The sequence below is a fragment of the Lycorma delicatula genome, chromosome 7 (assembly GCF_047948215.1).
Source record: "Lycorma delicatula isolate Av1 chromosome 7, ASM4794821v1, whole genome shotgun sequence".
NCBI lineage: Eukaryota > Metazoa > Arthropoda > Insecta > Hemiptera > Fulgoridae > Lycorma > Lycorma delicatula.
This window is the reverse complement of record NC_134461.1, coordinates 101455369-101462371: the sequence shown is the minus strand read 5'-3', so window position 1 is coordinate 101462371 and position 7003 is coordinate 101455369.

Genomic DNA, 7003 nt, shown 5'->3' with positions numbered 1-7003 from the left:
AGAGCTGACTAACTACATCCTTGATTCATACCTTATATCTTTTATTTGTATATAAGGTGTATCCAAAAAGGTGGGGTGGCTATATATTTCGGATTATATGTGTCAAAATGAGCAAAAAAAGCCTTCTGAAAAATGTTGATTTCCTCTTGGTGTTACTTCTCTCTACCATTTTGTTTTTATTAATGAAAACTGTATATACCAAAATCGGATTGAGGAATAATAGTAATATTTGGTGTTCGCATTTATATCACCGTTGTCTAATAAATTTAAAATTACAGTGTAAACAAGTTCGAAAATTTCAAAATGGCGGTCATGTAAATTTTTCAATCCTTTATATCTTGGTATTTTCCCTCATAAATTGATTATTTGACAACCGATTTTCAAAAGTATGGGGTCATTTTGTTCACAATAAAATGACTAACATTTTTGTAATAAAATGTATTATAATATAACTAAGGATTATCGAGATATAAAGGGTTTAAAAAATTTGCGTGGCCATCATTTTGATTTTTGTGAACTTGTTTACTCTTAATAAATACAAAATGGCAGAAAGAAGTAAAACGAAGGGGAAATTAAAATTGTTTTCATAGGACACTTTTTGTTCATTTTGACACGTAGAATTCTAAAATGTATAACTAGCCCACCATTTTAGCTATACCTGTATGTATTTCATTCTTACCAGTGAAACAAAACAAATGATTTTATTTAAAACCGGAAGCCACATATGGAGTAGAAACGAAAAATCAAGACCGACAGATTCCAGAAAATTGAAAGAAGATTTGGAAGAACTTACATCAGCAAAAAGTACCAGAAAGACGGGCAGTGGTGAATCGTGTCTAACAAATTTGTTTACAAAGTGTTAGAATTTAACACTTATGCCATGCGTAACAGAAAACTAGTGTTCTTTGGACACTAGTTTGTCATCTATCCTTTGGAGGATGAAATATTCGAGATTTCTGAAGCAGCTGATACAGTATAATCTCGTCTCAAAAAACATCAAGACAGGATGCAGATGGATCAGAGAAATAAGAGAGGATCTGAAGGAAATGGCCAATACAAGAAGACAAAGACACTACAGCCAACATAGAATTAAAGTAAAAATCGCGGACAAAAACAATTGCTTCACACTCACAAGAAAGAAACTCACAATGCGAATATTTCCAACACCGAAAGGGCATAGTGATAACGTATGAAAAATACTGGGAGGACCGCAACGTCTGAAAAGTTCCTTTAATCATTTTAGTCGGAACTAATATGATTATATGCGGTTATAAAAGATGAAAAAAATACAAAACAAATATTAGCAGTTTAAATAACTGTTTCTCCTTAGCCTAATTATTATCTATTTCTAATTTATTATTTATTAAACCAATGACAATGAATTTATATACTCGTAGAAAAGTTAAAAGTATTAATCGATACAATTAACAGAATTAATGATAAACAATGTTTAAAAGTTTGTCAATTAGATTTTTTCGAATAGTTTGAGATTTAATAACTGTTAATATTATGCGTGTAATTATAGCTATTTATAATAATTTTATGTAGACATTTATGTAGGAGGTTTTTTTAGAATTTAAATTAAAAAGTATTTATTTCAAAATTTTTAATTTGAAAATCCGATTGAAGTGAGAAGTACAGTCATCATGATGTAGTTTCTGTCTCTTAGCAGGTTCCTGACACCACTGTTGTCTCCATCTGTTTCTTTCCCATGTTCCTATTTTCGTCTCATCATAAACTTCATTACCATTTATATAATTTATTAACTTCAGCCTCTTCCTTCCTTTTATTTTTCCAATTTTAACGATGCCTTCAAGAACTGTATTTATTATTCCTTTTCCCCTAATTATATGCCCGAAAGAGGCCCTTTCATGACCCTTATAACCACATACTGTATTAGAAGTAAAGTACGTGGTAATAAATAACGTATTCTGCAGAAATATATTATAGCTCCTTGATGAATCGAATTAGCGCCATTTAGGATATTTTTTATAGTATTTAGTCGATAGAAGATTTATGTATCATTTTAATTAATTTGTTTTAAAAATATCGAAAAAATTCTATTTTATATGATCATATCGCAAGGTTAAAACATTGAAAAATTTCTTAAATGCAAGAAAGCGTAAATTATCTACGAATTTAAATAATCACATTAATATGGTACCCGCGAATAAAGTTTTCCTATTGATAAAAATAAACAATTATAAAGAAAGATGACAAAAATGTGCATGCAATCTTTTTTTTGTCAAAAAAACTAGAAACGAGAGCAAAAAGACTGCAAGAAAAGATATTTTTAAATAGTATAATATTGTATTAATTAAGAAAAGCGTGACAGATTAACGCTAAATCATCACAAACAGTATTAATGATAATTTGAAAATGAACGAGAAAGAAGTTTAAGAGACACAATTAAACCAAATTAAGCCCATAGCTGAAGTAAGTGGAAAATCCTGTAACGTTCAAACATAATTCTTGACGTGTTTGTACAGTAGCTTTGCAAGTATCAAATTCTCTCATCGTCGTTATTTCCATCTTCTCTCTCCGTATTTTCTTTACCCCTTCCTCTTTGTCAATTTATTCTTCTCATTCCTTTTAAATCTTTCTTCTTCATATACTGTTTTACATTTGCAGATGTAGTTGTTGGAGAAAAGTCATTTTCCGCATCGGAAAAACGAGTTACTACTCTTGATCCGTCCACGCCACTAAAAGTTGTACGTGCATAGAATGAAATTTATCAACGTTTCATTGCTAGCTAGCTACTCGATTAGGCACGTCTTTGAATGAAATGCCTCTATTCATTCTTTCATTCATTTCAACATTTACTCTTTGATGAATCTGTATGATTTAAAAAAATCAATTATTCTAATTAGGTAGATAATTTTAACTATTAAGTTCTTTCAAGCTGTAACCCATAAAATTTTTGTAAAGTAAATAATTAACATGTATAATGGCGACATATTCTAAACACAGAAAAAAATAAATAAAGTCAAGAACTTTATTAAAAGAATTTAAAAATTTCTTCAGTTGGAAAGACTTGCCGAGAAAATAAACAACATTAATATATTATTCTTTTATATTAATGAAAAGAATTTTTCTGTTTATGAGTCTAAATAGTCGATCATTTTAAAACATTATGTGGCTTTTCATTTGATTAAATTTATTCTTAAATTGTAAGATGTATTAAGATCTGTATTGAACGGATATGAAAATAAATTTTAAAAATCTGATATGGGCACCACATGACTTCCTTGTACTTCTATTAAATTACATATACACATTTTTTTAAATGAAAAGTGCATACAATTTTATTTCATTAATAAATTATGTTATTTTTTCATTCTATTATTATTATTATTATTGAATTATTATTTATAGCAAAATTTTTTTACAATCAGAGGTTAATAATTATTAATAAATCAATATATTTAAATTAAAAAAAAAAAATTAAAAAAAGGAGTGAAGTCGGATTCGAACCGATTCCTTTCCCTTGTAGATTCAAATATTTCATTGATTAAACCTTTAATTGGTTATAACTCTGGAACTAATGAAAATAAGTACCACTTTTGATATGTCGTTGAAAAGCTTTCAATGAGAGTTTGTTACTACAGTTAAGAAAAAGTCCTAAATTCATTTTTTTTTTGGATTTTTGGCTTTTTTTGACTTTTTTGGTCCAGTCGATTATAACCAAAAGGGTAGGTCCACAACTACATGTTACAACAGTCCTAAATCCAAAATTTTAACATCCTACGGTTAAATCGTTTTTCAGTAATGCGAGACACATACATACATACATATGTACGTACAGGCGTCACGCCGAAACTAGTCATAATGGAATCAAGTGTTGGGCAACCGGGGAGTTCCCAAGGGGACTTATACGGCTCTGTTTCAAGATTGACAAGCAAGGTGGGATGCGTCCACCATGGGCAGGTGGACGCATCGCCTTATCGCGGATGTAAAGCCGTGTGCCAGTCGGAGGTTTGGTAAGCTGAACTATTGGCTCACGCAATTCCTGACCGGCCATGGTGTCTTCCGCGCTTACCTGTGTGGTAGGAGAAGGGCGCGATGATCCCTACTGCTCTTACTGCGGCCATCCGGATATCCCAGAACACGTGGTGTTCGGGTGCCCGCAGTGGGATGAATACAGCCTAGCTTGCTTGGCGATTACCGGACCGCTCAGCGTGGAGAACATCCTCGCCACTATGTTGCGGAGCCTCAAGAGTTTTGATACCATTGCAGGTTTCGTGGTGAGGGTTCTTCAGGAAAAGGATCGGGAAGCTCGGTAATAAGGGACAACCCTCTGCGGATCTGCCATTCGCACGTACTTGCACGAGTGGGCGGTAGCGATGAGGCACGAGGACTCTCGCACCCCCGAGCGAAAAAGACCGAGTCCCGGCGAAGATGTTCACTCGGGGTGTCCCCGTTAGAGGCATTGGCTTGAAGTCCGAGTCCTGACTACCGGAGTGGAAAGCCAGGGACGGCGTAGCCGGGCCTGGTGGATTCTACTCTGACGGATTGAGGCGGGCGCAAAAAGAGATCCGATCGGCGGGCAGAGACGTGGAGGCCCGTTAGAGTAAAGGACCACTCCCTTGGGCTGTGTAATACTTAACTGCATGATTCAGCCCGGGTGAGAAGAAAAAATAATTGTAAAATTTGGTATTAATGATGATGACAAAATTACATTGTTTTATAAATGGTGAATTATTTTTGGTTATGAACCAATTATGTGGATTAAAATATTTGATACGATCTCTTGCAGTATAATTAGGTGGAGCATACTTTTAATTTGTCCTGGGCTGTTCAGATGAGATTTTAGAACATGCTGAAACGATAGTTACAATTTCAAATTAAATTGAAAATTCTAAAATATTATGGGTTGATGTTTAATCTAAGAAAATTGGAAGAGGATTTGTTTGATAGTTATAAAAACCGTAAACCCTTTATGGTTTTTATAATTTTTTTAAATGTTTACTAAAATTAATTATAATAATGTTTAAATATTTGCTGTAGTTTCAACCGAGAGTTATTATTAAAGTTGATACATATTTCATTATCCAGTTTTATTAAACTTTATCGGTGCTAAATTATCTTCTATTTGTAAATTATTGAATGTTTTTACTTAAAATCAACATAATTATTTTAAAATAATTATATGTTTTTGACAGCTAAGGATGTAAAAAGATTACTACTTCTTTCTAAAATACAAAGCATCATAATTCAAAATTTCAAGGTTTTTTTTCATATTTTCAGTCATACTAAATTTCATTAACGTTTAATTCTTGTTTTAATCACAAATATGATAATTTCATATTTCCATAAATAAACTTTAATTATTGTTTAAACAACTAATTAACTAATTACTGCTTTATTAAACAGATTAAACTACATTATTTAATTTTATATATTTATTTTATGTATACTTTATATATCTCGGTTTCTAAAAAAAAAGAAAAATTATAATTTTACGTGGTCAGGTATATTTATAACTTTCTAAATCCAAAGTAAAAATGATTTTATTTCTTTCAAAATACTATCACTTAAAAAAAAAAAATATATATATTCAGTAATTTATTTATAAAGAAGAATTTCACGGAAATCTGCTTTTGATCAGTTGAGTGGATTTAGAAAACAAGAGGTTTAGAAAAGAAGGATAAAAAAACAAAACGAATAAAAAGTATATAATAATAATAATAATAATAATACCGTAAAATTACTACTTAATGGATCAGCGATTAGTTCGGTTAAAATATTTAGAACTATTACACATTTCTGTGCTGCTTTTAAAAAAAATTACAGTAAACTTGATTAGAGGTAAAAATTCTATTTTATTTATTTGCTTGAATGAATTAAAATCCACAATTATGATGCAAGCCCGCGCGTACACACTTACAAAGATGTATAAAAATAATTTTGTATATAAAACAAATTTATATAAAAATAAATTATGAAATTAATGATTACCGAACTTAAAAAGGAATTTCATTGATTTCGTAAAAAAAAATTCATACATATAATACTTTGTAAAAAAAAATTCTACATAATATTTCGGGTTTAATCTTTTAAAATGTTTTAATTTTATTAAAAAAATATTTTTACTATTTTATTTCTTGTTATGAAATATTGTCATTTTAATTTAAAACGTTTACTTTGCTTATAACTTACATATTATAAATATTTTTACTATTTTATTTCTTGTTATGAAATATTGTCATTTTAATTTAAAACGTTTACTTTGCTTATAACTTACACAACTTCTACTAGTTGTAATGAAATGACACTTCAAATTTGTCTTCATGTAGAATTATTTCTGTAATTTGAAATAGTTGCAACGATTTTTTAAGATTATTCAAGATTCTGAAACAAGACTCATAAAGATATAGGAGTTTAGTTTTGTTATTTAAAGTTTTCGTCGTTCCAGTATTCATTTAGAGAAAAAAAACATGCTCATAGACGGAAAGATAGGAGCTGTGTATCTCTTTGTATATTGAAAAGGATTAAGAGCTCAGTAGCCAATTCAGCAGTAACGGATCGCGTATAGGCACTATGAAACTGCAGCACCGCCTATTTCCACTTGATATTATCGATAACATTTAATAAAACGAGTCCTTTTTTCTTTATCCTTGTACTTGTAATATATAATCCTTAATCCTAATATATATATCCTATATATATCCTTAATATAGCCATACCCCAGTTTATGAAAACGGTACAACAATCTTTCTACAGAGGTGTGTGCTTCACAGTTCCAGCAGCGTGGTGTTTGCTGTTGTGCGCATGCGCTCATAGGAAGCTGCAAGCGAGGCTGCGAGGGAGAGAGCGCTGTCGCTTCCACAGTGCCGACCCTGGCATGCCTGTGGAAGTTAGTTTTTTTTTACTCCGCGTGTGTATAGAACATTCCTTGTTCTTGTTTAGTCGTTTCCTTGTTTTCTGGTTTGGTTAGTGGAACAAATATGAGCTGGAAGGGCGAAAGAGAAGATAATTAGTAAAAACTAATTACATAATTAGT